The sequence below is a fragment of the Aythya ferina genome (genome assembly GCF_964211825.1).
Source record: "Aythya ferina genome assembly, chromosome: 2".
Classification (NCBI taxonomy): Eukaryota; Metazoa; Chordata; class Aves; order Anseriformes; family Anatidae; genus Aythya; species Aythya ferina.
The window spans coordinates 42,251,700-42,278,076 of NC_140297.1; the positions used below are offsets into that span (position 1 = coordinate 42,251,700).

At 39.4% G+C, this 26,377-nt stretch overlaps 1 protein-coding gene across 27 annotated transcripts in view; it reads right to left on the reverse strand.

The window, feature by feature from the left end:
- Positions 1-3,676, reverse strand: part of AZI2 (5-azacytidine induced 2) — a 31,324-nt gene extending 27,648 nt beyond the window's left edge. For 25 of the 27 annotated variants that reach the window (XR_014689439.1, XR_014689440.1, XR_014689441.1 and 22 more), the window contains exon 1: positions 2,811-3,000. The gene's annotated coding sequence lies outside the window, so the exon portion shown is untranslated. Of the gene's footprint in view, positions 1-2,810; positions 3,001-3,557 lie in introns of those variants that run through there. The other 2 variants (XM_084508933.1, XM_084508936.1) reach the window with 2 other exon arrangements.
- Positions 3,677-26,377: the final 22,701 nt, after the last annotated feature.

The window sequence follows — 26,377 nt, forward strand, 5'->3', positions numbered from 1 at the left end:
TAACATGCAGGTTTACATCTCATCATTTCAAACAAACCCAATCATTTGAACACAAGTTTCTGTAAGCAATTTGTAAGTGGCTAACTTTCAAGTTCCTCATGCTTCACTCCCCTTCACAAACACCAATTCTTCTCCCCAGATGTGTTGTCAAATTTTAGGAGCATCACCCATGTTGTATACTGAACACCACGTACCTATTAGTTACATGATTACACACATGACTGCACAATTAGCTGACAGCAAGTTGAACGTGAGTCAGCAGCGTGCCCTGGCAGCCAAAAGGGCTGACCGTGCCCTGGGTGCGTCAGGCACGGCACTGCCAGCTGGGCGAGGGAAGGGATTGTCCCGCTCCGCTCTGGAGTGGCCTCAGCTCTGCATGCAGTTTTGGGCACCACAGTATAGGGACATAAAACTGTTCGAGAGCCTCCAAATGAGGGCTATGAAGATGGTGAAGGGTCTAGAGCGCAAAACGTATGAGGAGCAGCTAAGGTCCCTGGGTTTGTTCAGCCCCGAGCAGAGCAGGCTGAGGGGAGGCCTCATGGCGGCCTGCAGCTCCCTCACGAGGGGAGCGGAGGGGCAGGCGCTGAGCTCTGCTCTCTGGGGACAGCGACAGGACCCGAGGGGACAGCATGGAGCTGGGACAGGGGAGGGTCAGGCTGGGGGTTAGGGAAAGGGTCTGCACCCAGAGGGTGGTCGGGCACTGGGACAGGCTCCCCTGGGCAGTGGTCACAGCACCGAGCCTGCCAGAGTTCAAGAAGCATTTGGGCAACGCTCTCAGACACAGGGTCTGATTTTTGGGTGGTCCTGTGTGGAGCCAGAGGTTGGACTTCATGACACTCATGGGTCACAACTCCAAATTTTCTATGACACGCAGTATTTTTAATGAATCTAATTACAGTACAGCACCTAACAAAAACATAAAATGGATTATTCTGAATAAATCGCATTTGGCTTGGGGTCTCTAAACCCACCATTGACTTTTGCCATGCTAGTTACTAGCCTGACTCTACCATTAGTTCCAGCTTTGCCATTTTAACAAACTCAGTCTCGCTGCCGCTCTGTTTTATTGAATACGGACACCTTTATCTGGGCTTCTTCTGTTTAAGGAACATGTAACAAAAGCCAAACCCCCACTGTGTTTTATCCCATTTCCCTCAGCCTTTTCATGCATTTGCATTCTAAAGAAATCAGGTATCAACAGCATGTACAGTAATAGGCCTGCACTTTTTCAGGTTATCACAGAATGGTTTGGGTTGGAAAGAACCTTAAGATAACCTCATTCCAGCCCTCTGCTATGGGCTGGGACACCTCCCACCAGACCAGGTTGCCCAAAGCCCCATCCAGACTGGCCTTGAACACCTCCAGGGATGGGGCATCCACAGCTTCTCTGGGCAGCCTGTGCCAGTGCCTCTCTACCCTCATAGAAAAGAATTTCTTCTTTATACCTGATCTAAACTTAAAGCCATTACCACTTGTCCTATCACTGCACCCCTGACAAAGAGTCCCTCCCCAGCTTTCCTGTAGCTCCCTTTAGGCACTGGAAAGCTGCTATAAGATCTCCCCGGCACCTTCTCTTCTCCAGGCTGAGCAACCCCAATTCCCTCAGCCTGTCTTCATAGAAGAGGTTAGTTTTCACTTTCCTAAACACCCATCTATCATTTAATGCTTTCCAGTCATAATGCTTCTACTAATACGATAAGAGCAAATACTGCTGGATTTGCAACTTCGTATAACAGTTTTTCCAACACTGTGAGATGAATTTATTCTATTCTTCCACTCTTAGTATACTAAATGCTGTTTGTTCATGCACAAAGTAGCTTTAGGAAAAATGCGTTAATTATTTTGGGGGAGGACATGGTGTGTCTAAAACCCTCATAGAATCTGTCCTAGAGTTCACTCTAAAAGTGTTTTGTGTCTCTCCTGACCAAAACAATTTAAAGTTTTCTACACGTATCAGACCCAAGCTTTCCAATAAAAATAAGTGACTTCACTCATTTATCAGTACCTCAACAACTGCGCTCAGATTACCCACAAATGGGGCAATAACTTCCTACCCAAATTACACCGGGATCACATGATTGACATTTATTTCTATCATGAGTTCTTTTATTACTAACCATTATCTGAGGAACTAAATGTAGTAGTAATTTAGATTTGTTTTGGTTTCTAGGCTAAAAATTCCAGGATCTGCTTGCTGACAGATACCCGGTACTAAGAGCTGTAGCAGCATTTCATCAGGCACTCAGGAAATGAAATGTTTCCCATAGCCAACAGGCAGCTCTATCTCGGAAGAGCATCTGACCTTTGGAGCCCATGGCAGACTCGACGATATTACAACAATAATTCTTCCCTCACTCTGCTTTTTCAAGTGCTGGCTTTACTGCGTGCACAGAGGATAAGACGGGAAGGGAATTAGGGGGTCCGATGAGAAATGCAAGGCGCCCAAGACCACCCAGTGGCATAGTTTACAGCCCAAGCTGCTCACGCGTGTAAGTTACCGGATAGCTGATTTATTTAAGGACGGTAAATTCCCTGCCGGGTGAAACACAAGGATTTGAAGGCGTGATTTCTGCAGCTTTCGGCACCAGCAGCATGACAGCATCGCAACACCCATCCCCACTTCCTTCCTCCCGTGCACCACGGCCTGCAACACCTGCACTCCAGCCGCCTCCAGCCCTTCACCCCGCTTTATTCCCAATTCACACCAAAGCTCTCAGTTTGCTCCTTTCCTCTGCCGGACTCCCCTCTACCTGCCCCAAGCCCGTGCCCCCCGTGCCCGCAGAGCCCCCCCCGAGCCCCGCAGCACCGACCTCTGCGGGCCCGCCTGGGGCCTGGCGCCTCGCTAACGCGCGGTGGCCTCGGCGGCGGGGCGGCGCCGGCCGTCGCGGTCCCCGCTCGGGCTCCCGTGGGCTCCCATCGCCGTGCCCGGCTCGGCCCGGCCCGGCCCGGCCGTGATCCCGGCCCCGGCCCCGGCCCCGGCCGCCTCCTCCGTGCCGGGAAGTCCCGGCCCCGCCCCGGCGGCAGGGCAGCGAGCGGAAGGGGAGAGGCGGCCGGCGGCGCCTACAACCCCCGGCATGCAAGGCCCTGCACGCAGCACGCCGGGAAGGCTCCCTCACAAAACCACTTTTTTGTCTTTTTTTTTTTTTTTCCCCTCGGATGCCGCAATAAGCTTAAAGCACGCTGCGGGAGCTCTGATCGTCCTGACGAGGCGATCCGCCAAGGCTGGATCCATGGTGTTGAGGGCGAGCGCAGAGCTGCCAGGAGGTTCCTCCTGACAGGAACGCAAAAACAAGCACAAGATCTCCATTAGTCGTGTTCATAGGCCTCAAAACAACTCAAGTCTTCAGCACGCTAGCACAATTGTTTTCACCTGAAGTTTAGGTTATATAACCTTTGCTTTTTATGAGCCAAGTGCGCTGTTTTCCAGTGTATCTAAAATCTTTACTTCCCAAAGCAGTGTCCTAAGTTCCAGGAATACCATTTCCAAGTTAACCTTTTTCCCAATAATTACATAGCATAGATTGAAGCATGTCCTCATATGTCCTTGTATAACAAACCTCTCTTCTGTCCCTTCTATCGTTGATCTGAAATGGTGCCATTACAAAATGCAGAACAAAAACATAAGGATCTGGCCTACCAACTATATCCACTGTTCTTACAAATAGCATTAATACATTAAGTATGATGTATATTTTTATCCATGTATTTAATCTGCATTTTTTTTTAGTACATGGGATCATATATGCTGGGGAAAAAAAAAAAAAATAGACCACACCCAACCACTGGCCTGTATTGATAAAGCTCAGTTGCACAAATCTAAAAACAGCTTAAAAACGGTAATGTTAGAATTATTGTCTGATTGTAACATTTCAGACAGAAAAATATTGTGTATTGTGGGAATAAATACTTAAGTGAACCACAGTTAATGGCATCCGGTTGGCTTTTCTAGACAGAGGTAACATTTTTCTGAAGAGAGGAAACGCTGATTTAGGATCAACCCAGTACTAGAATAGGTTGTGGATTAAAAAAAATAATTATAAAGTGTAAAAAGAAATAGCTCAGCGGCACGTAGGCATACAATGATTCCACAGAACAGGTGCAGAATCAAAGAAAGAAATACACCTTTAGATCAATTCTTCTTAAAACACCATGTTGCTACCCAGATCTTTTTAGACTGTTTGGCCTGGATATTGCAATCTACCAAACGTTATTTAATTAGCAAGACACTTCTCTGTACTTTGAAATCCTAATTCTAGCACATGATAAGCACGTACAGTCAGATGCATTGTCAGGTGCAAGCATAACACTGCAGAATTGTTATACTTGACTTTTCAAGCAAACACCAAATACAATTCCCAAATCTTCTGAAACTCTTGAAAGTAATTCAACATAAGAAATGGCCCCAAAGTTGTGGGCCAGAGCATCCAATGTCAAAAGCTGCATTTTTAATCAAGACTAATACTTTTTCAGGACTGCCTACATTCCAGTTTGATAAGTCGGAAGAACAGTATATCCCTCACAGAAACTGACTCCACAGCTGCTTTTTCATATTTATGGAAAGACAGTGTTTTGTCACAAAGCAGAAAAAAAATATTTTTATCATGGGAAAACACTGATCAGTGATAAAATATAGTTTAGTACAAGCTATATTAAACCAACTCACATCTGATTTTCTTCTAGAAATTTTTAAATGGAAGATACAAGATTCAGATATGTTAAGGCCACAGAACAGAACTGAATAATTGCAACTCTGATGGATTGAAAATCTTTGCCTGGTACAACTTACTCCCTGAACTGTCAGATTCTCTTGACTGTTATTACTATATGTGATTTTAACAATGTACAATTAGAATGATACTAAATGTTTATTATTTATATTCAGAATAAAAAACTTTATATAAAAAACAGTGTGCTATAAAAACAAATTTAGATTCAATTTTGCAGATGCAAAAGTTGTTTTATACTCTGCATCTATTGATTCAGATTATCTTAGCCTGCAAAATAAATGTGACTTTTACTTGCTCCCCATTCAGTGCAAATCCTTGCAGATATAAAAGTAATTCTTAGCCACTCTCCTCAGATCCTTTCCTGTACTTGACATCATACAGAAGCAGCACAAAGATCATAAAACACATTTTTCACAAAGCCTTTACACCATCTTTGCAATCCTTCTGTATCACCACAATAGGACAAAAAGACGCATTACAATAATAACATGGAAGTAAAGAATGTTAGTATATGCAATTAAAATCTTTGCCACATATTTCTCTTAACTGTATTTAAAGGCCATGTAGCATTTAAATACAAAGGACATTTGCTGAGTTTTAGTTACGGGTTTATGGGTATTATATTAAGTATAAATTCCTCTACAGAAGTCAGACACAGGTGATGCTTTTATCAAAGCACAACGGGAATCAACACTTTACAGGCACTTCTGAAAAATAAATAAATAAATAATAATAAAAAATAATAATAAAAAGTGCATCTTTTTCTAAAACTTGCCGTACATCATAGTCATTTTACTGCTATCATAGTAGGAAGGGAACTGGAAGGGTCATTTCCAGAAGTTTAGGAAAAGCATTTGAGAAAGTAGCATACAATTTGTTTCAAAAGAGATGAGAGTCCTGTTTCTAACAGCTCTTTTAACCTTCAGCCCTAGCTGGAAGCTAAAAAGCCATCAAACTCAGGGCTGGCAGTGGGACAACCACCACCTTTCCCCTCATGCCCTGCCCTAAGAGCCCCGAGCGGTCATTAGGTGAGCAATGGCGCTGGGGGCACCAGGCCAGGCCAGGCCGCACTCAGCGGCGGCTTGGCCAGCTTGGCTCGACTCATCACTGGCTGACAGGATCATCTCCATCAGGGGCTCTGATTGACAGAGGAGAGCTGGTGATATGGATTTTCCTCAAAGCAATGGGTGCTGCTTAAAATACCTCAGGTACCGCCTGCGCTTCGGTTCACCCCGAGCACCTGGCTTTCCCTGGTCTTGGGGTTTCTGGGCTCACTGCCAAAACTTGCCTTTTCCCTCACCCGAAACAAGGGTGAAGGAAGGAGTGGTGGCAGGTAGGAACCTAGTGTCTGCTGGCTGTTTTTTCCCCCTTCTCTATGCTCAGTAAGTCTTTCTGGAAGTTTACTGGCTGCAAGCTCCTCAGGATCTCCGAGCTGAAGTGCAGCTTGCTTAGCTCTAATGCTGCTGCCTTGGAAGCTGTGTTAGTCGACTTGTGAATCCCCATAAATATATATACATCTATGTTAGCAGGTAAAGAATTAATTCCTGTTAGGAGAAAGTCATTTAAAAAGGGGAAAAATATAAAATAACCAAATTCAAACTTTTATTGTCATCCATAGCTTAAGCAGTGCTTGCTGTCGCTGAAAAGTCAATGGTAAAACATTGGCTGAGTTGTGCTGAGCTAAATTTCTTTTGTTGCCCTTGTAATACCCACGGGGTTTGAAATGCTAAATTGTTCTCCACATTAAGAATAAATATTTTGTGTTTGAACTTAGATGAAATATTATTTTCATGTTTCTACTTTGTCCCTTCCTTATTTGGGGCTCTAAAATAAAAATTGCCCCCATTTGCGTTAGGAGGCTTTCCCTAGCTTTTCTTAGCTAAAGTAGCTAAAATACATCCATCAAAAGTGTTCCAAGCATCAAAGTAGGCTAGAAAGAGCTGTCTGTTTGAACCATCGTGCAATTTTACAACTGACTTGAAAAGGTTTTTAGAAGTCGTATTTTTACTTTTGTTTGATGTTGCCAGGAGGCAAATATGCATGTGAATGAGAAGAGAAATGGAATGGGAAGAGCCCTGTCCAGAACTAATGTGGTGGTAAACACCGTGCTCGTTTTCATGAAGGAAGCACTGTTCTGAAAGAGAATTTCCATTCCAAATATGGCAATTTAAAACTTCCATTACAGCTTTTAGAGAAATAGATTTGGGATTGTGAAGGAATTGGGGGCAGGTTGAGGAACACTGGAGTTTCATATGAGTTTTTTCACTGACTTAATGAGCATGGAAGCAAGCTAACGAAGCATTTTAAGTGATATTTCTCTGTCCTTTTTTCCTACCTGTTTCATGTATGCATTAGTTTTTTCTGCAGTACAATTAGGATATGGTGTAAGTGGGTTAGAGAAAATGCAGTAAGATTTTCAGTATGATAATCAAATCATGAATTATTTGTTTCTTTATGACATTTGTAGTTTTGATCGTGAAATTCATAAGCTAAGTAATGTGCTTATTATCAGTGTAGTAGCTAGCTCTGGCTTAATGTCTGTTAAATAAAATATACAAGACAGTAACATTCAGAACTTGTAGCACTCTTAAAACATTATTTTCTATGAATTCAAAACTACTGTATCCTGAGCCATCGCCAATGGATTTGCTTGCAAAACACTCTGAATTAATTTGTGTCTAACACTTTTTATTATCTTTAGCAGTATAGAATCAATGTATCTGAGGCAGATAGATCTCTGGTCCCTCAGGATGTGTTCTGGTAGCCTTCTAGCTAAAGGAACAGACCGGGGTCTCCTTCTGATCACACTAATTCATATTCATTAGTTGCAGGAAGTTTGAAATTCTGTATGCTAATATGATAAAAGCAGTTAAAACTCCATTGCCTTCTCCTGACAATGTATTTTAGTTTTATTTCAGCACTAATCCCAGACTGCTCATCTTTTATTTGTATTTAGAATTGGGAATTTTGATACTTCTGTAGCTACAAGCCTTTAAAACTGACTTTCTCAAATATAGGCATTTTCTGGTGTTTGTTTCTTTATTTTTTTAATTTCTTTTTGTATAAAAATTGGTAAAATACATTAATAAAATGTAGGGAAAGGAGAAGAAATTGTTTTCTTTTCTTCTCTCAAGAGAAACTGAGTGGCTGCTTGGGGCCTACTGCCGGTAATATAAGCAAGAACCAAGGAGGGCATCTGGCATTATTTTTCACCTCTTTTTTTTACTTTTAAATACAGATGAACTGCTCAAGATCTAACAAGACAGTTTCAAAGCCGTAAGTTTGGAAGTGTGTAAAGGAGTATAGATATGTCCCAGTCTGCTCCTTGATGGATTTGTAGAATGTTCCGGGTGGCCATGAAATAATTCATTTTGCTAATCTGAGGGGTGTAATTGTAGTTCAAGATAAACTGATGTAATCCCCTGAAAAGCAGAATTTTCCTGGAGAGTTTTCTCCACTTTTTTGAATCATGAGAGAAGTGTATAGAGGTATACTACATTGAAGGTAAACTCTATGCTCTTTGTGCTCCCCATCTAATTCCTCTCGTTTCTTTTACTGGGCTTTTGTATGAGAATGCATTTTTAGATGACTGATTGTCATTGATGTATCTGACAGAAAAAAAAAAAAAAAGAAAAAAAGAAAAAAAAAAAAAAGAGTATTCTTTGAACCAGGGACTTTATCCTGATGTCAGTACACATTGTTGATTTTTCATGCATACGTGTACCAGCAGTGTGATGTTAAACCACTTAAAACAGTCCTGTTTTTAAGTTTTGCCTGACATAGTTTGTAATTGACCTGGTAATGTGGGCAAGGGTCTTTGCTGTTAAACTTGATCTCATTTTCAAGCATCAAAACAAATCATTTTTAAGCAGATTCCATTTGTGCACAATCCCTTTTTGATTTAACAGAATTAAAAGCCAAGATTGTCAGATAGTCGTGCTTCCAATTCAAGAAAACAGAGCTGTTCTTCACAGGATGAGTGAAGGTAGATCGGCACATGATGATTTCATTGTTGAAATGTCATCATTGTGCAGGAGAGCAGATAAACTGTTCAGCAATGTCTGGGATATAGCAGCATGGTAGCTGAAATTTTTACTGTAGTGCAGAAAACAAAGATAATTTTCTATGCTCTACTTGGTCAGTGATTATTCTTTCAAATCCCATAAATCACACTTCAAAATCTTGATCTGGTCAAGAGCATACCAGATATCTGAGGAAGGAGCTCAAGGAACAGTTCAAAGATGAAAGAAAGATTGCAAAATATTCTTGAGGGTCCTACCACTCCATTTTAGAGCTACAAACAACAAAATCCAGGCAGTCCTGCAAATTCCTTAGTTCTTCTTGCCTTCCTCCTCCTTAGTTCTTTTCATGTGTTCAGTTCTCTGGGTATTTAGGTTATTATCCAACACAGCTCTGCAGCATGTTTAGATAAGATAAGTGAGCCCGTTCACTTGAACTACTTGCAAGCCATTCATAGCTTAAAAATAATAATAATAATTTTGGCCAGTTCTGATTTGTTTACTAGAGTGCATTTTAGGTAAAACCTGAATATATCATCTAGAGGCTTTATCTCGATAAGACACAAAATCAGAACTTTAGAACAGAATTATCAATGGCATAGGGCATCAAACTGGAATTCATCTGTGAAGGTATCTTGCACTTTTAAACCTCAGGAGGTGTTCAGAGTTTGACCATAATGAAGATTATACTCTTGTTCTTGAAAAATGAACAGGTGAGAATCTGAGTTTTGCTGCTTTGTTTTGAAGAAGATCAAAAGAGCTCATTCCCTTCCATTTGAAGAAACGACAACGCTGAACTTCTTGATTATCTGGAAGAATTCTGTGCTTCAATTTAAGGATCTATCTTGTAGCACTCCAGGTAGAAGTGATTTTTGAAACTTAGACTAGAAGATTTTGAACACCACGGCATTAACGTGATAGTAAAATCCTTGTTCCTGTTTTTGCCTCAGAAGTTGCAAGATTTTTTCCCAGTGATTATGCTCACTGTATAGATCTAGAGCAGCATATTTCAGAAGAAGAAAGTCATATTTTTTAACTAAAGCTGACTAAATATTTTCTTGACGCTTCCCAAGAATGCTGATTGCTGACATGCAGGAACTGAAGAAACGGAGAGGATGTGATTCCCACACTAGAAGAGACCATTCATCACTGGTTGGTTGAAACCCATCCAGTGCATATTGCTGCAGATGGCAGATTGTTGGCCAGCACATCTGTGTGTGGCTAAAACTCCTCTTTCCTAACGGTTCTGTACTTTGCTTCTGGATGGGTTTTTGTGCTTAACTCAGGGAATCAAAACAATTCTTAGAGGAGAAATCAACCCATGTCCGCATTAGCATAAAATTAATCATGCGTCTTAAATATTTGATGTTCTTTTGGATGTAAAAAATATGAAGAACTGATTCAAAAAATATGAAGAATATTTCAAGTATGTGTACTGAAAAATGTATTTTATGTGATGCTACTTTTCCTCCACAATATTTCTTTCTTTTTCTTATTCTACCTTCCTAAGCTTATAGAGAAGTAGTTGAAGCAATCTGTTACACATCTAGTGACTGCCAGTTTGTTGGTGCCCTTGCTTAGCGTTGGTGCCCTTGCTTGCTTTTGTTTTAGATATTAAAAATAATTCAAAAATACCTTTGGGAATAATTAAATCTTCCTTGTAGAAATTCTGTTGTACTTGTGGTTACGATTGTTTTTCAGTATAAAATAAATACAGTTCAACACTCTTTTGAAGGATTGGCAAAAATGTGATTTTTCTATGGAAAATTAAAATGTTGTCTGCGTGAAGTGTGGGGTTTGAGTCAAACATTTCCCATTTTCAAACAGGGACTACTTTCAAGTGATGGTGCTGTATAAGTTTATACAAATCAGCCGTGGTATTGCGATGTGAATACTAATGCACAGTTGAATAAGTGGTTTTGACAAAGTTTCCTGAACAGTCTGAGCTCCATAAAAATGGAAGCCAGGATAGCAGTTCCAGAGCTTCCTCTAGGAAATAGCTCTGGTAAGTGTGCAGATGGCCAAGATAATGCTACAGATGTTGTAATCTTAGTTGCTTGGGTTTTTTTCTTTTTTTTTTTTTTCCTTGAGACATGAATATATTTACTTTGTAGGATGTGCTTTTCTGAAGCGTGCCCTAGTATAAAAAATACGAGTTGGAGAGAAATGCTCAATATTAGCTCAATCAATCACTGTTGAGTGTGTGCTCGGTTATTGGGGTAAAATGATTTACATTTAATTTTTACTACCTGTGACATTTTACTAGATTGTGCTTCATGTTTTTTTTTCCATTGATACCTATTTAACTTTACTGAATAATGTTTTGTGAGAAGTCTTTAAGATTACCACTTTATAGAACTAGTTGCCTTTCAACAAATGTGACCTCTCTGATGATCTAAGACTCGTTTTTAAGCATACAGAGCCAATAGATGTGTGCAAACTAATCATATCCTTTAGCAGACCCAAATCTGCCAGCTCCACCCACCTGTATTTCACAAAGCTTTCTATTCCCTGGGGCTTTCTGTTCGTTTTACTCTATTAAAAACACTTCGGGATCTTGCCACTGATTAAAGTGTCCAACTCTTCCAAACCTTTGCCTGATGTTCTCTAGCAGGCAATTGTTCTTCTGCCCATTTCCCTGGAGAACCTCACACTATCACCACCCTCCCTAAAACTGTTGACAGCACTGCTTTTTGTAGTGCTCACTCATATGTCCTGCCTTAACAGCTGCCAAGCCTGCTTGGATGGAGTCTAAAGAGCTGCAGCACTTCTTGGAGCAAAGGTTGGCTCTGGCGTGCCAGGTGTCGCCCTGACGGAATGCATGGACTTTTGCTGTGAAATAAAAAAGCTTTCTGATTTCTGTTGTGAATTTTGCTTTTGCAAAAATACTAAGAACGTAGGAATTATAAAAACACGCGTCCTGCATGCTGATCCCATGGACGTTCTTGCCATTGAAATTTTAGAGTCATTACTTCTTTGGGAGTCAGATGATGCTAAGATGATCCCTACCTGAGCAAGACTGCACAACTAATATTTGTCATGGATTTTAGTATTAACAGGCCTTTCAAATTCACAGGGAGAATTTCTGTATGTCTATAAAGACGATGGCAATTGGAAATTGTATCACTGAAGGATCTTCTAAGCTCTGTCTGTATTTTCTGTGCTATTTTTAATTATAATATGCAAATTCTTGAACTCCAAAAATGAGCAGTCGGTATCCTGTTGCTGCAGGGATATCGATGAAATGGGAAACTAGATTTGTTAAATGTGACAGATTGAACTTGTTCTCTCTTGATACACTGGTTTATCACGAAATTCAGATGAAGCTAATATGGGTGTTACGTTCATCATATATTTTGTTCATCTTTACAGAGCTTTTAAAGTAAGAAAAGTACTTCATTTTTTCCTCCTATTGCATTCCATGCAGTAGTTGATAGCAATGGAGATGTGGATAGGATTCCAAAACAGACTGCTTATGATGGTGTATTTTTTTTTCAGATACTTTCTGGTGCATACTTTGCTCTAATCTGTCAGCAGACAGCACATGGTATGATTTAGATGGCAGGGTTTAAAGCAGTCACGTTGAATTTCTGGTCAGTCATTGTTTCAGAGCTTTCATTGCTGTAAAACATTAATGGTTATTCCAAGCCCCTGTTTCAAAAGTTAAACCATATTTTAGAAGTGGATCTATAATTCCATTCAAAATCCAAAATTAAATATAAAGTAGATTTTAAAATGTTCTGTACACTTTCAGATAGACCATGTTTATATCTACAGCAGCATGACCAAAGCTATACCTTCACTTTGAGGGGGAGAAAAGAAGCTGAAGAGATATGACTGAGGTTTCCATGATCATGAAGGCAGCAGGTAAAAGAACACAGCTGTTTTTTGCAAAATGTCACAGTACTAAAGCCAGAGGGCACTCAAACTAGCAGGAGGTGAATTTAAAACAGATAAAGTGCTGCTTTATGCAATGTGCATTGGACAATGTGAGTCAGGCAGTGTAAGCAGGTTCAGAAAGGGGTTGATGTCATAACAAAATAACAGCTTAATTTTATAATAAAAAGACTAGGCAAATAAGTGCCTCCTAATATCCATAAACCAACATCTTTGGGTGCTGTGGGAGTGTGCCAGGAGAAACTGGCTGGACTCGTGTGTTCTCCTTAAACAGCATTTCCTTTTGCCACTCTGAAATACAGTGCTAGGTGGACCTGTGGTCTGCCTTAGCAGGACACAGTTCTTTCATATGAAATATTCAATTTTCGGTTCCAAAAATATTTTTTCTATCAGAATTTGCTGGCAACCTCAAAAGAATTGCAACTGGTATGAAGAACTAAGAGCATCTTCTTTATAAATTACTTGTAATTATTCTACTTTTTGTCTTCATTTTGCTTTTTATAGGCATTCAGAACACTGGTATGCATTTCTTGCTGGTGTATACTAATGAAAATGCCTGATATTTACCATAAAATCGAACTATTGCATAACTGTTGCTTTGACTGCTTTTGAGTGCTTGCCAGGGATTAGACTGTGGGTATAATTTCCTTTTAATAACTTCATGTTGGGTAGTCCTGCACTCTGGTTTATGCACACTCATGCCAGAACAAATCAAATATGAAATGTCGCCTTTTGGAATTTTGAATGTAAAATAGCTTGTGGATATTTTGAGAGTATGTTCTGGGTGCTGTCATCAGCTGTAATCCTCTCTTCCTCCAGTTATTCAATTCATTAGCACTTGCTCCTCAGCAACATAACATGTTTTTCTGGAAGATGTTACTACGTACAACCCACGTACAGAACCGCAAAACACTCAAAGGTGCCATCTTTTTTTGTTCAATAGTATCTTAACCATTGCTCAGATGTCCTTAGTCTTCAATAAATCAGTCAGGCATTGCATGCTACCTGCTATATCACCCAGACCCTATATTATCCTGATAGAAATGGCAGAATGCTAATATATTTACACAAGAGTCTGTATGTCTCAGTATACACTTTTTTGTTTGTTTGTTTGTTTTCACTATTGCAGTACTGACATTTTTAAGTGTTCAGGAACAGCATAACAATGTATATTTAGATATACACTTACCAGTAAGCTGGAAATTTGATTGCTGAAATTACAAAAGAAATTGCTTTTAAATAAAAGTAGCCCAGAAAGATCTATTGTTTTGTGCAGAAAGTGGTTTTTAAGACCCCTTTGAAAATGTTTTTAAAATGTTCTTAAAAACATTTGGTAACATCACTACAGACTTTTCTTATTTATGTGTAACTTTGCTAGTCCAAGTGTGAATGTCCTTTTTTATTTCTGTTTTAATGTATTGGTTTAGGCTGCTATTTAAGAGGAAAAGCCTGGAAAGGCCTGAAAAGGCCGTCTTTCTTATGTGTCTGAGACGTGTTTGAGTGGGGGAAGACAGCACGTCCCAGTCGCTGATCTCTGTACCTTCCTCATTAAAGCTGAGGTGTAAAGTGTGGACAGATGTCCTCAAGCCTGAAGCAGAGTTGACAATTGAAATGGTTTCCAGTTTGACTTATATTGGTTGGAATAATTGTGTGTAGGGGGTGAAATGCAACCTTTTGCCTTTCTGATCGACCAAGCGTATTTGCCAAGTAACTGATACGACTTCCGCTTAAGTCACCCAATTCATTCCTGTATTTCTTAATATACCTCTTTCTGCTATTTTCGGACACTTCAGTTCTTTCTCTCAATAAAGGCATGTCCATTCTTGTAAAGAAAATAATCTTTCTTAAAGGAATTACTGTGTTCTTGCCTTTGGCTGAAATGCATCCCTCAGTTAAGGTTATGAGGAAGCTTGTTAGGCCGCTCTACAAGCGAAGCAAGATTGCACCTGAGATTAATAGTCCTGTTGATTTCTTTCATATACTTTTCCCTAGTACCTGCCTAAGAAAGTGATTACTTACAGCACTGATTGGCAGCAAAATTAACACCGAATGTGTAGTATATGAGGTCTGTGGAGCATTCCTCCAAAGTCCTCAGAACCATCTGCTAGTGAGAACTCCAAGATAATATGCTTCAGGATTTTATTTCAATTTCCACATCCATCTGTTGTGATCATTAGACACATCTGATCTCCCTGGTGGAGAGGCTGGCTGTGCCGAGAGCAGGCTGGGCTGGGCGATGCAGCTTTGGGTAAGTGTTCGAGGGCTCTCACCTTCCCCTTCTTCCCCTCAAAACAGAGCAAGGGGTGCAAGGGTATCTTGCAGTAGCTAACACAAATCAGAAAGCTGCATTTTAGTGAACATAAAGGTGCATATTTGCTTTCATCATACTAGTGCTTTGAGATTTAGCCTGAGGGAAGGGGTTGTCCCGCTCTGCTCAGTGCTGGTGCGGCCTCACCTCAAGTACCTTGTGCAGTTGTGAGCATCGCAGTATGAGAAGAACATAAAACTGTTAGAGAGCCTCCAAAAGAGGGCAACAAAGACGGTGCAGGGTCTGGAGGGCAAGATGTATGAGGAGCAGCTGAGGTCCCTTGGTTTGTTCAGCCCCGAGCAGAGCAGGCTGAGGGGAGGCCTCATGGCGGCCTGCAGCTCCCTCACGAGGGGAGCAGAGGGGCAGGCGCTGAGCTCTGCTCTCTGGGGACAGCGACAGGACCCGAGGGAACGGCATGGAGCTGGGACAGGGGAGGGTCAGGCTGGGGGTTAGGGAAAGGGTCTGCACCCAGAGGGGGGTCGGGCACTGGGACAGGTTCCCCACAGCAGTGGGCACGGCATTGAGCCTGCTGGAGTTTAAGAAGCATTTGGACAGTGCATTTAGACACAGGGTCTGATTTTTGGGTGGTCCTATGTGGAGCCAGGAGTTGGACTCAATGATTTTTCTAGGTCCTTTCCAACTCATGTTATTCTATGATTCTATAATTTGTAGATGGAATTTGACCTAATGGATAAGAATTATTCTTAGTTTTTGCTGTCAAAAGTAAGTGGATGTTAGTCTGATCGTGAATATTTTTTGTTGAATTTATTTTTGTGAGTTTGTCAGGTCTAGTGGTGATGAGACAGATACACTCTGAATAACACTGTCATAATGGCTTCTTCTGTATGGGTCTGACAGTAATGATACAGACATTTTCTCACTTCTTACCAATATTTCTTTTCTATACAGCTAATTCAGAAGCTTGAGTGATCCTTATCTTTGTCATGGCTTAGTTCATACAACACTGCGTATAGCTGACTTTGTATGTAAGTGAAGATGCTATCTGGAAATGTATATGCTCAGGAGAAAATACTGTTTGTAGAAGAGCATCACAGCCCCCCTCATTCTGTATCTGTCTAGTCATGCTGTGCAGGAGGTATTTGTGCTTCCTCTTGGCCTCTTACCCAGGTACTTCTGTCCTCCCTCTCAACTTGCCTTATGCTCTCGACCAGGAGTCTTGTGAAGCGACTTTATTCTTGTCAGAAAAGTCATTCTGTTACATGACCTCAACCTAATGCTAAAAACAAGGTTTTTCTTTCTGGAGTGTTCAGGATGTTCTTTGCTTATGATGAAGACAGCATTTTTATTACTTAAGAAAAAAAAAAAAAAAAGAAAAGAAAAGTGAAAGTAGACCTGAATCTATACATTGCTGTATTCTACAAGAAATTACTTCATTCTCATCTAGGAAAAGCAGACTTATTCATGCCCTTGGCATTTAGGTTGTAAATTCATTCTATTTAGTAAATATTAAGTCCTCGTCTGGATTGTAGATTGCTTAAAAAGTTGTTTTGTGTGATTTGCAACGCTGCAGAGCTCTTGTCATATATAAACGTTTTTAAATTGTTGGACCAAATACTAATTGAGACTTTGGGAGGAGGAAATCCCCTTGAGCAAGTAATACAGAAGTTTTGTAGGACTTTTTAAAGATGTGAACTGTTTTGTGGTTATTGTAAGTGAGTAGAGCAGGAGAGATTCAGCGAAGCCAAGCAACATAGCTTCAGGAGAAAGCACATCCCAAGAAAGCTTGTCATGAGCAAAGTTCATATAACACTGGCTGACCCTAAAAGGCAAGCTTCTGTTCTTCTCAAAGGAGCATTCACCACATAAAATATGGGCTGTAGACAGCAAGTGAGTGTAACTGCAAAAACAAGCAAAGAAACAGCTGCTTTTCCACTTGCAAGCTTCACTCTATCTCTCATTGCAAAGTCTTTAACTATAGAAACAGGACTTTCTTTGGACATCTGTAGACAGTCATCACAAATTAGGATGCATTAGGTACATTCATGTACTTAATTTGTTCTCTGTACTATTAACAATAAAGTTCTCTCTATTTTTTTTTAATTTTAATTTTGAATTTCTCATTTTAAATAAAATCTATTTATCTGTAAGGCAGGACAATTAAACAGTTTATTTTTGAAGTGCTGAAAATGCAGAGAATGAATTAGAGCTGAGCAATAGAAATAACTACAGAAAATAAGCGTGTCAATATGCAAGTTCAGTAAGTCTGCTAATCTTTCTACTTGGAAGGTGATTTATCTGGATTGTAAGTAGATGAATGGTTTCTAAAAACACTTCCTGATACTTTATTCATCACCAAGATTGTTTTTCTGATTTAATGTTTCTGTCAACTGGAGGGATTCTTGACTGACAGGAAATTTATGCTTGAATAGGTGAACAAGTTATCCAATATATTTATACTTCAAAATTCAACATTAACTATGTGAAATATATTTACTTTTAAAATGAAATGTTCAATCATTTTACAAACTTAAGAGCCGATAAATGAAAATGTCTGTAGTAGTTCAAAGCTCCTACTACAGATGCTGCATCAATCCTGTATAGCCCTTTCTTTTAAGCATCTCAGAATAAAATTATTGCTTTTGCAGTGCTGAACTGACTGGCTCTTAACTTGTATAGGGAGCCAAAAAAATGGATGGGAGGAAGGGGCATTCCTGCAGGGATTCCAAATGAATGGATAAGGTTTGTTTCCCAGACACTGGTCTTCTGTATTCTGTGTCCTTGTCTGATGGAGCCATGCCATGAAGTGTGTGCTGTGACTCAAATCCAATCGCAGCTACAGCTCTGGGAGCATTCTTCAGGTGGGTTCAGGTTAGGCTCAAAATTCAGCCTGTTTTCCTCAATATTTGAGGTGTCACGTTTAACAGCATTAAAGAATGTCTTTTTAACAGCATTAAAGGATGCCTTATTTTAATAGTAGAATATCATTTGAGTTAAAAACTATTTAAAACTATTTTTTCTTTCATATATCACTCTATAACTTGACATTTTAAGATCTTACAATCAAGAGAGAAGCCCTACTAATACCCACTCTTCTGAAGTTTCCAGAAATTAACTAGGTATATAATTACAGAATATAAGGGTATGAGTAGTGTATGCATATGTTTTTGTTATCCCTCCCCCAGTATTTTGTTTCAAAATTGTAAATAGCTATCAGTGATGATGACTTCAGTATCTCCTTTAACACTAAAGAACCAAGGTGCCCTACAGCATTGTTTTAAATGCATTTAAAGGGTTTGACCACTAGATGTCACACACCTATCTTTGAATGTGTAACACTGGCTAACAGCATTCCTTGCTTTCTCTTTAACCTATGTATATATATTTTTTTCCAGAACTCTAATATTGTATTTGGAGAAGTGCTTGGTTTTTAATGGCAAATATTTCTTTCTTCCTCTGCCTATAACATTTGTTCTCCATTTACTAACTTTTTAGTTGAACTATTTCTGTGTCGTGACAAACATTCATTTGGACTTCTCATAGCTTTACCATTTTGCTTTCTCCTAAGTAATGGCCTTTCCTTTTGCTGTAACGGCAGGTCTTTATTTTTATGAGGGAATAGTAAAGTAGGAAATAAAAAATAATAAAAAAAAAAAACAATAACGAAACAGGAATTTTGGAAGTCTCTTCTCCTTTGGTTGTGGCAAATTTCTGAAAGTGCTGCCACTTTACTAATGTTCCTGCCAATAAGCCAGTTCTTCAGCAGCCTTGCACTAATATCCAAGCCAGGTTTCTCTTTCTGGACTCAGAATTCTTTTTCTAAAGCTTTACTGCTGTAAAGAAGTGTGATCCACCTCCCCCAGCAATTCTTTTCTACCATCAGTTATTGTCACCTCTTAAAAGAACAGTGTATTTCCTCCTTGGCTGCTCCAATACATCACTGTTTTGTTTTGCTTTCTGTCCCCATCTAGCATAATGGACAATCTTTTTAATCCGTTTCCAAATTTTTCATTTTTCCTGTCTTCCTGTTCTTCCTCCAAATAATTTGACATATGCTCTTTCCAGAAGTAAACAAGGCTATCCGTACAAAACTACCAGCAGGCACGAATGGAAATGGTAAAAACGAATGAGCATAACCCAGTTGCACTATAGGAGTAGTTCTGCAAGTCAGACTGTTGGTCCACCTAGCCCACCTCCCCTTCTCTGATCAGACAGTACTGACTGTCCAGCAGAGAGAGTAAAAGCAATGCTAAAATGTGTTGATGCCCCCCTAGAGCACCCATTTCCCACCATCTTATAGCTTGATGCCTTCTTCCACGAGTAATGGTCTTGATGGTTTGTTCTTTTCTTCTCCAGAAACTGCTCACTTGGTTTTGAACACATACAGACTTTTATGTGACGTGGCAAGGAGTTCTTCAGTGCGACTACAACTTGTATGAAGTATATTTGTTAGCCTTGAGCCTTCAGTGCACAAAGGTTGCTGCCACTTAGTTCTCATGCTGCAGGACAGCGGAAATCATTCCATATTCATTTTCTGTATGCTATCAAGATCTCCACTTTACCACCATGTCAGCCATCTCTTTTCTAAGCTAAGGAAGTGCATGAAAGTCATTTTATGGTAGTTCCTTGTCTCTTTTTGTTATTGTTTTTCACTGTTGTTCTTGTGATTGTGGAATCAAAATGTATGCAGCCTCCAACACTTGAGCGCATTGTGGAATTACGCAGTGGTGTGATGTTTTCTTCCGTTCCATCCTTAATTCCTAATACTTGGTTTGCTATTTATTGCTGAACTGAAGGAACAAATGTTTTCGGAAAGCTATTACAACCTTGAGGTCACATTTGCATGGCAGCATTCAATGCGCAGCCTGTCATATCTGTAAGCTTGAGATTTTTTTCATATTAAAAAAAATTGTTTTAATTGATTGGATTTGCATTGGATTTGGTTTTAATTTACCCTGGATTTTACTGCCCAGTTAGAACTAGAAAGCTTTTTTTTTTTTTTTCCTTTTTTCTTTCTTTCCTTTTTTTTTTTTTTTTTTTTTCTGTTCCTTGTCCCTCTGCCTCCCGTCTTGCTGGAACAAGTTAATATCATCAGACTTTATCTCAGTGTTTATTCCTTTTTCAAGATAATTTATGAACATATTACACAGCTAAAGCCAAGAAAAGACCATTCGGGAATTCTGTTAGTGAAATGACATTCCTGAGAGAACACCAAATATTCTTCCCCCCCCTCCCCCCCTTTTTTTATGTTGTAATGTTTGTGGTGGTGGCTTCATTTATTTATTTAGATAATTGGTTTTCTCATTTGAGGACCCTTATTGTGGCATTCTTATTTTGGGAGCTTATGGTAAGAAACTTAAGTACCTTTTGGAAGCATGAGAAAACTGTATTAACCTGATTTGTTTGTCCAGATACTTGCAGACTTCAGAGAGTTCTGGTGGCTATAGTAATCTTTCCATCTATATTCATTCTCTAGAGTAAGTTGTGCTTTGTTATTCAGTCAGTTGAAGGATCTGACAGTGGTTCTTCAAAGCAAAGATTCATCTGCACAGCCTACATCTGTTTTCTCCATGCTAGCACCATATGTTCTAGGACTGTATCTTAAAAATCATCTGGTACAACTTTCACGCTATTGTTATGGATGTGTCTGCACCTATAGTAGTTTCTATCCCAGTTACACAACTTCAGTGTTGAGAAAAAGCAAGAGAAGAGAAAGATTATTCTTTGATGCAAGTCTTTAGAAAGAAAAAATGGCCCTACTTAAGCTTTGACGGTGTGCTGTCTGCTGCCACCCTCTGTCACAGTCGTAACATTTCAGTCTTCTGCACAGCAGCACATCTGCTATCAGAAAATTTATGTAAAAGAGGAAACCCATAGTCTTGGAGATAGTTAGGTGTTTTGTTTTGTTTTTCTTTTGATTTAGGATCCCTGATCAATCTCTATGCTCCTGAAGTGTTTTGGATGAGTAGCTCACCTGTTGAGTTATTGAAGGCCCATTCAGTATCAGCCCATGTGTCCATTTTGTTTCCCCTATAGCTTTAAAATACAAAACAAGCCAATCAACCAACAACAAAAACACCACCAAAAACCTCCCGCAAACAACAACAAAAGCACATTCAGTACTACTTACATTGTCCTGTCTGAACACAGTGCTAATAGGATTGAGCTACCAGTCTGACCATCCTTATGATAAAGTGCTTGACCCTTTTCTTGGGTAACAGTCTCACTTATTTCCCTGGAAAAGCTGGTGAGTTATCTGATGATGTACTTACCTGATGCATCTTGATTTGTAACTCTGACTGAAGTTGTTGTCTTGACTTGGGGTTATTCCAGGTACTGCTGCCTTAATGGTAGGTGCACATATTAAAGCATGTGGAGTTACCACAGCAGAATGAACGTCACTTTTTCAGTAGTCAGTACCTTAATCATTAATCCCACCTAAATGTTGCATTTTGTCTTTTGTGTTATACTTTCGCCTGTGTTTGAGAGTGACTCACACCTCCTTACCTCCTGTGCAGTGTTTGTCTGCATTCCTGTCAAAATGAAAACCCATGGTTTCCTTGCTAATACTTGTTCTCTCTGAATTATCACCAATACAATAACTTCCTTCCACTTTCTTCTGCAAAGTTTTCTTTGCTTAAGGTAATGTCGCAGTTGAGAATTAACTCAGCATGTGGCCACCTCACTTTCAGATGTTCCCAAGCCGTGTTTTATAAATTACTTTAAGAACATGGCCAAGGGGACAGGAGTTCCCATCCTCCTCTTTGCTTGTCCTAATCCCCAACGTGCTTGTCCTTGCTCTAGCAGTTGCTCAATGAACTAGATCAATCAAAACAAGACTGAAATTAAATTTGCAAAAAAAAAAAAAAAAAAAAAAAAAAAAAAAAAAAAAAGTAAGTACATGGAAAGCAATATAGCAACAAACTAAAATACTTTCCTTTGTCAGCAAATTCTGTTGGAAGATGCATAGAAGACATTGCTGAAGATTTGAAGAAACAGCTCTTAGAACAAATTGTGCAGTATGGCAGGTTTGCTATGCAGCTGGGTGAAGGTACACGTTTCTAACATGCCTCAGCTTATGCTATTTGCATTTTGATACCGAAATGCATGCAGAACTACTCTTCTGAATCACTACAGGAAAGAAGTACTGGATAAAATATATTGTCAACAGTAAATGGCTTTTTAAATAAAAAACAATGTTTTATGGAAGAACTGTGCAAGTGTAACCCCTGATAGAGCAGCTGGCTTGACTGGAATAAAAAGGGAAAAGGTTACAGGGAGCTTCGCCTGTGAAACTCCTCCACTGCATCGCTCATAGGCAAGCTATTTACAGCAGCAATGTTGGAGCCAGGAGTGGCTACACAATGTCATCAGTGTGGTTAACTCTATAAAAAACAGCCCTTTAAGCCACAAAATCTGTCCTAGACTTTATAAGGAGATGGGCAGTGACCATGAAAGTCTTTTGTACCACGCAGGGGTTCACTGGCTATCTCCTGTCAAAGTGCTTAAAAGGGCTTCAAACTTTCTGCGTTTTTCTTTTCCAAAAAGACAAGTGTTGCAGATTTACTGACCTTTTCTCTGATGACAGGTGGCTGCAAGTAGTGTGCTACCTGGTAGATATTTAAAAAAAAATAAACACAATGTGTCCCTTCAAGGTGAAGGCGATGTTTTAACACTGATGGAGAAACTAACTGCTTTTTGAAAGGAACTCGTGCTATGGGATAGCATTTTGGAAACACATTTGGAAACATTTCCATGATGTGCTTTGTTGCTGGAAACAGTGCAAGTGTGTCACCTATAAAACCATCTTGTATCTGTATGCTTAAACTTGGAAACAATTTTCTAACCTGTTGAAAAATTTCCAAGTGATATATTCTGTTGGTTTTGAACCCCTTTGTTAAAAAATATAAGCATGCAACATGTTATGATTAGTTTGGAAGAACAACTGGTTGACATCAGGGAAGATGGACATTTACTAGCCCAATTTCAAAAAAAAACTTTGCATAATTAGTGGTTGGGATTGAAAAATGAGGATCATGATTTAGTCAGCAAAGGCAACAATGTGCTTCCATCTGGATCTACCTGTCTTTGAGGTGAGGTTTTTAACTATGACAGCCATCAAAGCCAAGTAACAAAATAAACTGAACTTAGAACCAGATCTTAACAAAATTAAAATAGTACTTGCAGTAACAGAGCCCAATGGTCTCCATGTCTAAAAAGACAGTAATTTGAAAATCAAGCTGACATTATTTGATACTATTCTTTGCTTAATTTTAGTGTGGCATAATAACTCAATTACAACAGCTGTAATAATAGCATTAATTTCAGCAGGTAAGGAATACAATGAAATCATGAATAATCACTATAAGTATTTTGTTTGTCAGCAGTATTTGGCTTCTGCTGTTATTGGTTTTGAAATGTTTTTTGGCAGCACTAGAGGATCAAGCAACTGACAATTGCACGGTATTGCACAAGAGAATAGTGGGGCCTTTTATGAAATGTTGTAAAATATGCATTTCTAATATTCTGATTAAAACTGATGAAAAGCATGAGGCGAGGTTCATATTTTTGAACTGTGATGTTGCCTTTTACTGTCAACCACTTCTAGGCTTTAAGCTCCTCAGGTTCTTAAAAAAAATAAATTAGTAATAAGAAAATAAATATTCTGTTGGGTTTTATGCCAGAATACACTTTAACTGTTGTTTTATATTTTAACTTATCTATAGAACCATAATAATGTGTTTTAAAACATAATAAAAGCTATTGTATTTGTAAATATAATTCTACTTCTGCATTCCTTTCACATCACTATTTTCTGCATATGCTTTACAGATTTTTTACTTGCTTTTTTGTGTGGTTTCATTATTTTGAAAGTCGGTAGTTTACTTCTGTATTTTGAAAGTAGATAGTTTAAATAGAACTGTGAATCACAAAGGTGGCATCCTTTGAGGGGGAAGAAAGCAATATCAAGTCTAAACTCCGAACACTTGGTTATTCCTTTTTGATGTTAGACATAGTTCTCATTTATATGGCTTTGTATGAATGTTATTTAACAACTGGCAAGTCAATATTTTGGTTGAGTGGTTATGCTCAACAGCCTAATTCAGCCAACCTTTGAACTGTATGTCTCATTCCCATTTGATGTGTTAGAATCTGTTCGAAGTGGTTACAAAAAACCAGCTCTATAGTATCTGATAATCATAATCTCAAAGATCTACTCAGTTGTTATAAAAATCCCCTGCTTTACTATTTAATTGTAAAAAATGTCAAAACAGAGCAATGCACATTTGGAGCTCCCAGCTGCAAAGGAGTTGCTGTACTACAAGTCACTGGTATGTAAAGTAACAGCTTCCCACGTGTGCTTAAACATAAATGATTTGCTGTGGTTTGGGATGCTTCGAGACTCTGTGGTATATCATGTTTCATATGCAAAACAATGAGCTCTAATTGTGTTCAAAAGTTGCATCAAAGAAGTTGGAGGACGACTTATTTCAGAAACATGCCGCTCCCATTTAAAGTATATCAAAAAAGATTGTTTACATTTTGGGATTTTTTTATTTTGGGATTTTTTTACATGCTTAGCCTTTTCTGAGTAAAATCATTGGCTTTAGACATCAAAGTATATGGATGAAATAAAAATAATTAAAAAAAAAACATCAACACAGAAACAATCAAAATACTGAAAATCAATTTAGTGTAGAAATCGGTTCATCAGTATTGTAATGGTTCTCAGGGCATACAGGACACCTCCTGAAAATCTCATACCACTTGTCGGTGATTATTATTATTATTTTTTTAATGAAAAAGCTGTCTGAATAGTTTTGGGATCTTAGGGAAATGGTGTTCATCCTGGAGCTTCCTTTAAATTTATTAGTAAATATTCTTATTAGTAGCTTTTTCAGATGTTCATACAAGTGATACAATCGTTATTAATTTACTAATCTTGATTTCCTGATAAATGATTTTTTTTTTACCACACTGCAACACAATAAAATGTATATCTATTATTGAAAATTATGGAACATTTGTTCGATATGGGATAGAAAAACCTTCTAAAGTACTGATAGGTAGCCAGTTGCTGTAAGAACTAGGTGTGCAACCTCAAATTAAAGCTGTCCTCTAGTGATAGAAGCCTTCTGAATTCAAGCCTGGAGTGATCTGCAATAGATTTATAACTATTTTCTTTTGTCTTCTGTTGTCCCTGAGTTTAAACAGCTGTTTTCTTGGTGCTGTCCTTTAACATAGACTAATAGCAAGCAGCAATATTCACTTGCACCATAAATTGGCATTGCTACTCTTACTTCAGCTTCAGTCCTTATTGTATTTTTGGTGTCAGCATAGACATGCATGCTCAGAAAATAAACCCTACCAGGAGTCTGATGTGTGAAAGCTGTCTTAATGAAGAATGAGTTCCTTGACCCAGCGTAGCTACATGGGCACTGGGGCTGGCAGAGTGGTGCTATTGAAGGTGAAGCAGAAACAATCACGGAATTTGGGGGTAAGGGTTGAAGATCTAAGGTTGGCAAGAAGGGAGGAAAGCTAACGTGACATCACTTTATGCAAGCGTAAGTGCTTTTACTCAGCTCTTATAAAACAGGACATTTTCCATTCCCTGGTCATCCTAGTAACATTTCTCTGCACATGTCCTGTTTAAAATCCATTTTTCTTTAATGCAAGTTGCCAGAATTTGGCAGATCTGTATACACAAGAGCTCATTAGTATAATGTAAAATAGCATAAAGACATCTCCTACTCTTCTGCAATGATCTTTTCTGATTTAAGGTCATGTTTGCCTTGTAGGGTTGCATCACATTGGTGGTTTGGTTGTCCTGAGATTGACTAATATGTTATGATCTTCATTTCCCTAATAGGTTTTCAGTGTATTAGTTGCTGAGGAAGTGTCACAGAACTAGATCTAAGCATAAATCCTTGTGCATGGTGACATGCTGATGTCTGCAAAATCCTCATGGGACAGGATGGCTCCCATAGCTCATCCTTCCTTAGCAGCTCAGGGTGCCAAGAGCACAAATTACCAGCCACAAATTACTGGGGCTGGGGAATTTAACTCAGTTGTGGCTCTTTTCCCCTCCTCTTCCCTTCTCCATATTAGAGATAATAAAGTGTCCTAGGGGGATTTGGCCACTGACAGAGGTGAGCACAGAGCAGACTCGGGAAACTTGGCTCTCTGTCACTGGAGCTGGAAGTCCTTTTGACCCACGATGTTCTTGTCTTGCCTCTCTGCCTCCGCCAGCAGCACTCCCTTGTCTTCCTCTGCCAAGGTGCACGGACCAGCCCCAAACCAGAGGAGGGGTGTTTGGGCAAGGGGCAGAGGGGCTGAGGCTGTCTGCTCTTGGTGTTTGGGATGCCGCTTAGCTCAGCAGCTCACAGACTTCTCAGGGAGGATGTTCCTGTCGTGATTCCTCTGTCATCACCATGAAATATAGTTTTGATGCCTGTTCATGCTGAGAA